This window comes from Hippocampus comes, unplaced genomic scaffold, assembly GCF_001891065.2.
Source record: "Hippocampus comes isolate QL1 unplaced genomic scaffold, H_comes_QL1_v1.1 scaffold261, whole genome shotgun sequence".
NCBI lineage: Eukaryota > Metazoa > Chordata > Actinopteri > Syngnathiformes > Syngnathidae > Hippocampus > Hippocampus comes.
Genome location: NW_017805824.1, coordinates 4,272,452 through 4,282,094, shown reverse-complemented (window position 1 = coordinate 4,282,094; position 9,643 = coordinate 4,272,452).

Below are 9,643 nucleotides of genomic sequence, written 5' to 3'. Positions count from 1 at the left end.
CAGGTACATGTTGCAGATGAAGCCCGAGCTTATATCGTAGAGGAGGGCGAGGTGAAGCGAGCAAGGTGTCTGCTGGTACCATAGTTTGTATTTCTTCACCGCCAGGTTCTCGCCAGGCGTGTATAATCCTTGATAGCGTTTGGTCACGTGGCCGCAGAAGGCAGACAAGGCTTCCAGCTTTTCTTGGTCCTGCAGTCGGCTCAGATGCAAAAGGCAGCTCTGGAAGCAATTCCTCTTCAGGACCCCTTTCCATCCTTCTAAACCGAGGCTTAACTTACTCTCCCCCACGGAGAGACCGTCCTGCAGAACCGTGGAGAAGCAAGTTAGCATCTCGGTATAATCTTCCTGGGAAAAAAGGGCGCCTCGCTCCCTTTTTTGAGCGTGCGAAGGTCGAGGAGGCCCGCACCTCAGCGCGGAGCCTCTCCTGATCAGCTCTTGCATGGCTCCTCGATCCAGCACCTCCAGAAGGAGCTCTCTGGCCGTGTAGTACACCTGGTAAGCCGGCCCCGTTGGCTGAGTCCTGCTGAAGGGCTTGACTTTCTTGGACCTGAAGATGTTAGGCAGGCACAGGGTTTCTCTGTGCGAGTCTCCGGGCAGATCTCCCACTAGATGGCAATCCTCTGACACCCAGTCGCACTCCTTCACTGATAAAGCTTTCGCCTTCATTGTCTCTTCAGAAAAAGCGTCTCGTGAAAGTGACGCGCTGCGTTTTCCAGGATGGATGCCATGACGGTGTGAGAGGAGCTCGTATGGCCCGGTGTACGGTGCAAGGTAAGCAGATGCAATGCCCAGAAGGCGAGGGGGGTGGTTGCCTTCTCCCGTAAAGATGTCTGCCAAAGTGTGTACTGTACAAATATCTCTTTGCGTGTGTCGGTGTGCTCTCGGGTGATCCATGTCCACTGACGCGCTGGAGAATGTGCTGGGGCAGGAGATCTCCAGGGACCCTCGTGTCCCGGCAACCTGTGAACATAACAATCTGTACGCAGGGTCGCTCCCATGACGCCATTTGTCCTTTTGTGGCTACCTCCTGGGTTTGCGTTCGCTTTTAGAAAGACATCTCAAACTCACACTCCTTTCCATTTTCATCCCCACGGTGAGATTATGATTAGACTTGGGCACTTGTCCCCCTGATCAATGTGATATTTGCAGTACACATCATTCAACATAACAACAAGTTGACGTGTTTACAGCAGTAGGAAGTAACAAATTTGGTTGTACGCGAGCAGATTTTTCCGGAATCTGTACTTTATGTGAGTCCTTTTCTGATGACGTTTTAGTTTCAGACCCTACGTTTAAAAAAATGAGAACAAGATCAATCATTTCCACCATGAAAGTGACCTGTAATATCGTACAACTCAAATGGGGTTACAACTAAACAACTGAGACAAGTGTGCACACCCTCTTATAGCTCGTATGTGGTTGTGCTTAGAATGAACCACATCTACACACACCCGCCACCCTTTAAATTGCTTCTGATTTAACCCCAAATAAAGTTCAGCTGTTCTAGTATGGTTTTCCTCACGCGCTTTTGTTTTATTTTTGTCTTTCTAATAGAAGCTAGACAGTTTCGTTTCTGCTCTTTGCAACGGTTAGTAACTGCCTCTTTTTGGTCATCACCTGTGTTGTGTTTGCACCAAATGTAGCTTTTTGGATTTATGGCCAAAAAGTTCAATCTTGATTTCATCAGGACATATTATATTTTCCCACAAACACGGGCCACATTTTAGTTACTGTTTCACTTGGAGGGCCGTTATGACTGAAACCATATAAAGAAGTCAAGAATAACTGTTGATTCAACTATTGTTTAAGTTACTATCATGAGGGGTTTGGTCACAAGAAAATGCTTAAAATATATCTCGTGAGAATTAAAAATGTTGGTAGACATTTTAGAAGGGATCATGGAAGTTGACATGTTTGAGCTGCTTCCGCGGGCCACATAAAAGGATGTGGCGGGCCAGATCTGGCCCCTGGGCCTTGAGTTTGACACCTGTGGTTTAAGGGATTTTCTTATGGTACTGTATAGGGGAGTGCATCGCTCCACAAAAGATAATTCCGTGTGGTTTTTGATACCGTATGTGAAATACTGTAAAAGCACAACTTTCAAAATAAAAGCACAGCATATTTGACATTTGACTTCAACCTCAGAATCACAGTGACTCTGAAAAAACAGAGACTGGTCCAAAACACAACCTGACCACTGTGCTCGACACCTACACTATGGAAAGCCATTTGAGTGTTGAGGTGCCATTCTTAGACTACAAATTTCCCCAATGTGGGACAAATAAAGGTTATCTTATCTTATCTTAGCCAGATAAGATGGATGGCCATGAAATGTTCAAACGGTTTCCCATACCTAAGTGGCCGTTATATAATCAGCACATTAATTTCTGCACTCCATTAGTGAAGATTTACAAAGTACAGTAACCCCTCCCTTTTCCACAATTAATGGGGGCCACAAACCTCCTGCAAAAGCTGAAAACTGCGAGGTAAGATAGGCTTAAGGTTTCTATTTTATCAAATAATGGTCTGTTTTTACTGAAGAAAAAAACTGACCGTTTTGTACGGAAGAGGATTAGGGCCAATGAAGAAAAAAAAAACAAGGTTGGCAAAATTCTCACTTTACTCTCAGAATTCTGAGAATGAAGTCAGAATTCTCACTTTAAAGTCAGAATTCAGAGAATAAAGTGAGAATTTTGCCAACCTTGTTTTTTTTTTCTTCATTGGCCCTAATCATCTTCCGTAGTTTTGGCTGTCACTTCAGTCTTCAGCGTTGCTGTCACTGCTTCCTTGTGACAGTTAAAAAAAAAAAAAGACCTGGGAAACATTGCCTCAATGGCGGCAAAGGGCTGGCGTGCAGTTTAACTAATCAAAAAAAGTTATCGCACACACAGCACTAAGATACTGAGCGAGACAGTCTGCTGGGTGAGGCTGCGATGATGCGCAGCCAATCAGCTCAAGGGATAAATCTACTTGTGCTCTCATTGGTCGATGTCACGCCGGGAACCAATCACACGCCTTGAATGAGTTCCGTGGGACGTACAGTGTAGTTGAGGCATGTACAAAGCCTCTTCGTCGTTCTGCATCCATGGAAATCTTCTCTGTCGCGCATCAACAGGAAACAAGCATCTTTCCGCAATATGGCTGTTGATATGGCTGTATTTTTCTTTTTCTTTTTTCTTATTTTTGATTACTATTATTTATTTTTTAATGAATACAGCGTTTTGGAAAAACCTTGAAGCACTGAAGCCGCAAATCGTGAAGCGCGAAGTGGCGAAGGATTACTGTATATGAATTAGGAACGATTTGTGTATCGTTGAAAGAAAAGATAACTCAAAAGCACACCAGACTGTAAGGTTTGTGTATCGTTGAAAGAAAAGATAACTCAAAAGCACGCCAGACTGTAAGGGAGAGAGAACACTGAAAACTGCAGCATCTTAAAAACATCCACTGCTTACAGATGCGGTTTTCTCACCGTGCCAACTCTTTGCGTGTGTCCTGGTGAAGAAGATATTCCACCAGGGGCACCGTGGAACAAACACACTGCAACACGGCGTTGAAGTAGCAGAAGTTTCCAGAGTTGTCCAGACCACACACACCGGGTCGGTCCCACCCCTGGAGTCGCTTTTCCATCCCATGACCACTGCTGGTTGTGTTTTTTCTGCAGGAGCAGGAATAAAAAGCTTTAGAAACACAAATTGGTGAATTTGTAAATAGTGAACCACGAGTAAGCGGGGAATGACGGTACAATGAAATGAAGATGCTGCAAATTCTGAAGCTGCTCTGGGACGTACAGGTACATGTTGCAGATGAAGCCCGAGCTTATATCGTAGAGGAGGGCGAGGTGAAGCGAGCAAGGTGTCTGCTGGTACCATAGTTTGTATTTCTTCACCGCCAGGTTCTCGCCAGGCGTGTATAATCCTTGATAGCGTTTGGTCACGTGGCCGCAGAAGGCAGACAAGGCTTCCAGCTTTTCTTGGTCCTGCAGTCGGCTCAGATGCAAAAGGCAGCTCTGGAAGCAATTCCTCTTCAGGACCCCTTTCCATCCTTCTAAACCGAGGCTTAACTTACTCTCCCCCACGGAGAGACCGTCCTGCAGAACCGTGGAGAAGCAAGTTAGCATCTCGGTATAATCTTCCTGGGAAAAAAGGGCGCCTCGCTCCCTTTTTTGAGCGTGCGAAGGTCGAGGAGGCCCGCACCTCAGCGCGGAGCCTCTCCTGATCAGCTCTTGCATGGCTCCTCGATCCAGCACCTCCAGAAGGAGCTCTCTGGCCGTGTAGTACACCTGGTAAGCCGGCCCCGTTGGCTGAGTCCTGCTGAAGGGCTTGACTTTCTTGGACCTGAAGATGTTAGGCAGGCACAGGGTTTCTCTGTGCGAGTCTCCGGGCAGATCTCCCACTAGATGGCAATCCTCTGACACCCAGTCGCACTCCTTCACTGATAAAGCTTTCGCCTTCATTGTCTCTTCAGAAAAAGCGTCTCGTGAAAGTGACGCGCTGCGTTTTCCAGGATGGATGCCATGACGGTGTGAGAGGAGCTCGTATGGCCCGGTGTACGGTGCAAGGTAAGCAGATGCAATGCCCAGAAGGCGAGGGGGGTGGTTGCCTTCTCCCGTAAAGATGTCTGCCAAAGTGTGTACTGTACAAATATCTCTTTGCGTGTGTCGGTGTGCTCTCGGGTGATCCATGTCCACTGACGCGCTGGAGAATGTGCTGGGGCAGGAGATCTCCAGGGACCCTCGTGTCCCGGCAACCTGTGAACATAACAATCTGTACGCAGGGTCGCTCCCATGACGCCATTTGTCCTTTTGTGGCTACCTCCTGGGTTTGCGTTCGCTTTTAGAAAGACATCTCAAACTCACACTCCTTTCCATTTTCATCCCCACGGTGAGATTATGATTAGACTTGGGCACTTGTCCCCCTGATCAATGTGATATTTGCAGTACACATCATTCAACATAACAACAAGTTGACGTGTTTACAGCAGTAGGAAGTAACAAATTTGGTTGTACGCGAGCAGATTTTTCCGGAATCTGTACTTTATGTGAGTCCTTTTCTGATGACGTTTTAGTTTCAGGCCCTACGTTTAAAAAAATGAGAACAAGATCAATCATTTCCACCATGAAAGTGACCTGTAATATCGTACAACTCAAATGGGGTTACAACTAAACAACTGAGACAAGTGTGCACACCCTCTTATAGCTCGTATGTGGTTGTGCTTAGAATGAACCACATCTACACACACCCGCCACCCTTTAAATTGCTTCTGATTTAACCCCAAATAAAGTTCAGCTGTTCTAGTATGGTTTTCCTCACGCGCTTTTGTTTTATTTTTGTCTTTCTAATAGAAGCTAGACAGTTTCGTTTCTGCTCTTTGCAACGGTTAGTAACTGCCTCTTTTTGGTCATCACCTGTGTTGTGTTTGCACCAAATGTAGCTTTTTGGATTTATGGCCAAAAAGTTCAATCTTGATTTCATCAGGACATATTATATTTTCCCACAAACGCGGGCCACATTTTAGTTACTGTTTCACTTGGAGGGCCGTTATGACTGAAACCATATAAAGAAGTCAAGAATAACTGTTGATTCAACTATTGTTTAAGTTACTATCATGAGGGGTTTGGTCACAAGAAAATGCTTAAAATATATCTTGTGAGAATTAAAAATGTTGGTAGACATTTTAGAAGGGATCATGGAAGTTGACATGTTTGAGCTGCTTCCGCGGGCCACATAAAAGGATGTGGCGGGCCAGATCTGGCCCCTGGGCCTTGAGTTTGACACCTGTGGTTTAAGGGATTTTCTTATGGTACTGTATAGGGGAGTGCATCGCTCCACAAAAGATAATTCCGTGTGGTTTTTGATACCGTATGTGAAATACTGTAAAAGCACAACTTTCAAAATAAAAGCACAGCATATTTGACATTTGACTGCAACCTCAGAATCACAGTGAGCGCCGAGTCAGAGACGGTGGGTGGGCCAGATGTTGACATCACTGTCATCATAACAAAAGCCTTGAGCCAACTACCAGGTTTTAGTGTTACTTCCACTGTATACGACTGTTTATTTGAAATACCGTTTGCGCTGTATTGCCCTTCCGTTAATGTTGTACAAAAGAGATTAATAATTGCAAGGAACTTTTTTTTTCCTCTCCTGGATAAACTGTCAACACAGGTGGCGAAAGTCCGACTCGCACTCTGCACTTAGGTAGAAATATGGTTTACTTGTGTCTTAAAAGACTTCTGTGGAAGTCTCAGGGTCAGACCTCTGGACATTGATTGAACTCTTTTTCTTCAGTAAAAGTAAAAAAGTACAGACACTTAATTAAATGCAATAAAAAAATGTGTGTGTGTTTTTTTTAAACTGTCAATTATATACAAGACCTGTTTTGACAACTTGGTAACTCCCTTCCCTTACCGAGTGCCCCCTTGGTGCTTTTGAATGAGTTTGAATGACGCAGCAGTCACAACCACTCACTCTGTGACCTTACCGCTGGTTGAAGTCTTCAAATGTGAGAACCGATGTCTATTTATGAAAGCACTTTGTGTTCTAACTTTAGCGTCCACGCCTGCTGCCGTGCTCTCAATATGGACACGCGCTCTTGACCGATAGCTACGTGCGGCCGTAGTTTTGACGCGTGGTTTTGTCGCCTCCTCGTTCATTCAGCCGCCCCACTGACCTTGGCCTGCGGTTTATGCTTATGGAAGTATACATGCTGTGCTAGTATCCGTGGCATCTGAGTTTGGATTTGGAACACAGAATTTTTTTTGAGATGATAACAAAATTCAAGGTGCTTATTTTGTGTCAAACGAGTTTAAATCTAAGACATCTTTTTTTTTTAACCATCACATTTTCTAATACAAAAAATTTGAACCATCCATTTTTTACTATTGAATAAAATGAAGTAAAACTTTTAAATTCAAATTCAGATGGCACAAAGATCTCTCATTAAATTTAAATCTAGGCGGCAAAGTTATATCTTGTGCCATCTGAGTTTGAATTTAAGACAATGAATTCTTTACACTGACAATTTTTCAAGTTAAAATTTGAGGATAAAAATAAACATTTGTGTTAGAAATTCAAATTGAAACTTTGCAAAAATATGTATTGTATACTTCCATACTTGAGCAACTTTGTGCCAGTCCAGGGTTGGAACGTTCTTGGAAAACATTTTCTTTTTTTATTGGCCTTGCAGACGAGAGAGCTGCATTACTGACCTCGGTTAAGTAGTTCGTGTGAATTGAGGAAGTTGTCAGCTGATGCTTGCGCAGGTGACCCGCATGGAGGGTGTTGCTGGATTTGATTTCAAATGTGACAAGACTGCGAAAAGGCTCAAGAGTGCGTGGAGCCATCTCGCCAGCCAGCACAATTAGGGTCAAGGCTAGAACTTATTAAATGTTTACGTCAGGGAGTCCGAACTCCAGCCTGCACGTTTTTCATTTGCCACATGCAACACAACGTTATGGGAAAAAGAGAAAAATGTAAACAAAACTGAATGTCATCATACTTTTTTTTTTTGAAAAATCGTCCCACAATTTTTTCATTTTACATTTTAGGTACATTTGAATACAATGAGATACTTGTTTTAAAATAATTGATAGCTATCATGCAACTTTATATATTATTTTCACATTACACTGATAACGTTTTGGTTTGTCACCAGTAAGCTGAGATTTGGTCTTTTTTTTTTTTTTTTTACCTGCTTAGAGTATGTTGATCCCTAGCGTGTTGAATTATTATCTTTATGTATATTTTTATTGATGTTTGTTTGTTTATATATGGGTGTGTTTTGGAAACACAAAGGTGAAGTCGTCCCCTTCTGCTTTCCATTTTGCTGTTTGGGGCCCAGAGCTTGGTAGGCAGAGTTTGGAGATCACTGGTGTTACATTTGAAGTATTTCACAAGGGAAAGTGGAATTGTCCCATCCAATAAATGCTCGTGTCGGGCGGGGCATTTGGCTTGATTTGAGTGTGCATAGCTCGCGGGGTCCTTTACATTAAAAAGGGTCATAGAGTTCAAGTAAAATGTGCATAGTCAACTTAAATTATAAACTGTCAACATAATTATCAAACAACAAAATTATAGCTAAATCAATCTGGGAAACCGCTATCCATCGTGGTCGGTAAGGAAAAACATGACTGTGAAGCCGAGCTTTTCAATTTGGGCTGCAACACGTGGCCTCTTAACAGTTGCATATGTTGTCCTATTTTTATTAACAGTTCTACCATGACTGGTTGTCAATTTTAAAAGTTTGTGTGAGCATTCTGGCCTTTTGTAAGGTGAGGCTGAACGCTGAAAGTGGCTGTGACCTTTTTGTCGTTCGTTTGAGGCTAAATTACGGATTTTTTTTTTTTTTTTTTTTTTAGGGATTGGATGAAAGGACAGCTTTACAGATGGCCTGGTTAGGGCGGCGCTCCTATTCAGGGCACCTTTCCTTTCACTAGGTGAGTCCTGCTGCTTCTATTCACAGAGGACTGTGTTGTTACGAGGACGGCGCCAAAAAACAACATCGGGCTGCCCTCATTTCTCTTGATAGTCAGCAGCAGCAGTAAAGTAAGGACAAAAGCCCAGCTGAAGCTGATTAACTGAAAGCTCAGAAGCAACGTCAACCTTTGGACTGCGTTTCTTTTCTTGGGTCAGACCGTTGTATAAAATATTACGTCCCATAAATGTGGACTGTATTAACCCACTTTTTTTTTCAGCTGGTTGGCCTTGTGATATAAAACATTTTCATTTGGCCTACGAAAGGAAAATGTCAACTTCATGTTTCTTGCTAAATGTAATTATTTTTTTTGGGGGGGGGGAATCTGTGTCAAAACATTTGCTTTTAACGGATACTAACCCCCAATTTCCTTGCTAAGGGGGCAAGCAACATTTGAATGTGGTCTCACTTCACTAATATGCCATGGAACATTTGGCTATTTCTGGCTTAAAGCAGTAGTACCTCTGGGTATAAATTCTAAGAATACACACATTCTAGGTCTCATGTTGGGCAGCACACATTAAGCAGTATTATGAGCAGAGTCGCAGAGGATTGAAATATGAAACTTTCGGGAAGCTTTTTAGTTTTGTTTTGAACTGGTGTATTCAGCAAGTCAAATGTGCTCTCATCAATATCTAAAATGGAGAGGATATGGGGGAAATAACATAAAACCAATACGGATCTGATATTCATCCTCCCAGGAAAAAAAAAGGGCAGTGAGCAGGGGTGTCACTAGGTTTCAAGAACAAGGGGGGCTTGGCCCCAAGGGGAACACAGCCCCTTTAGGGGGGTCCGGGGGCATGCTCCCCCGGGAGAAATTTTTTCTACATTCTGTTAAAAATCCATCAATTCCGTGCACTTTGAGAGCAAAATGAAGAGGCTATGAAGAACTACACACATCACATTAGTATCCTCTTTACTATGATGGGGCTTCCTCCCCTGGACTTTAACTGGACTAGATAATAGAAATTACAAAGAGTTCAAAAGTTCAATCTTGGTTGTTCAAGGGAATTAGAAGGATGCCCGATAACATAACCTATATGACAGTAGTCCTATATTCCTCTCTACCAAAATGTATTAATATATGCTTAGCAGTGGCGGGCCGTGCATTTCAACCTTAGGCCTTCAGTGACGTCACATACATACACAATATAGGCTCGTCAAGCAG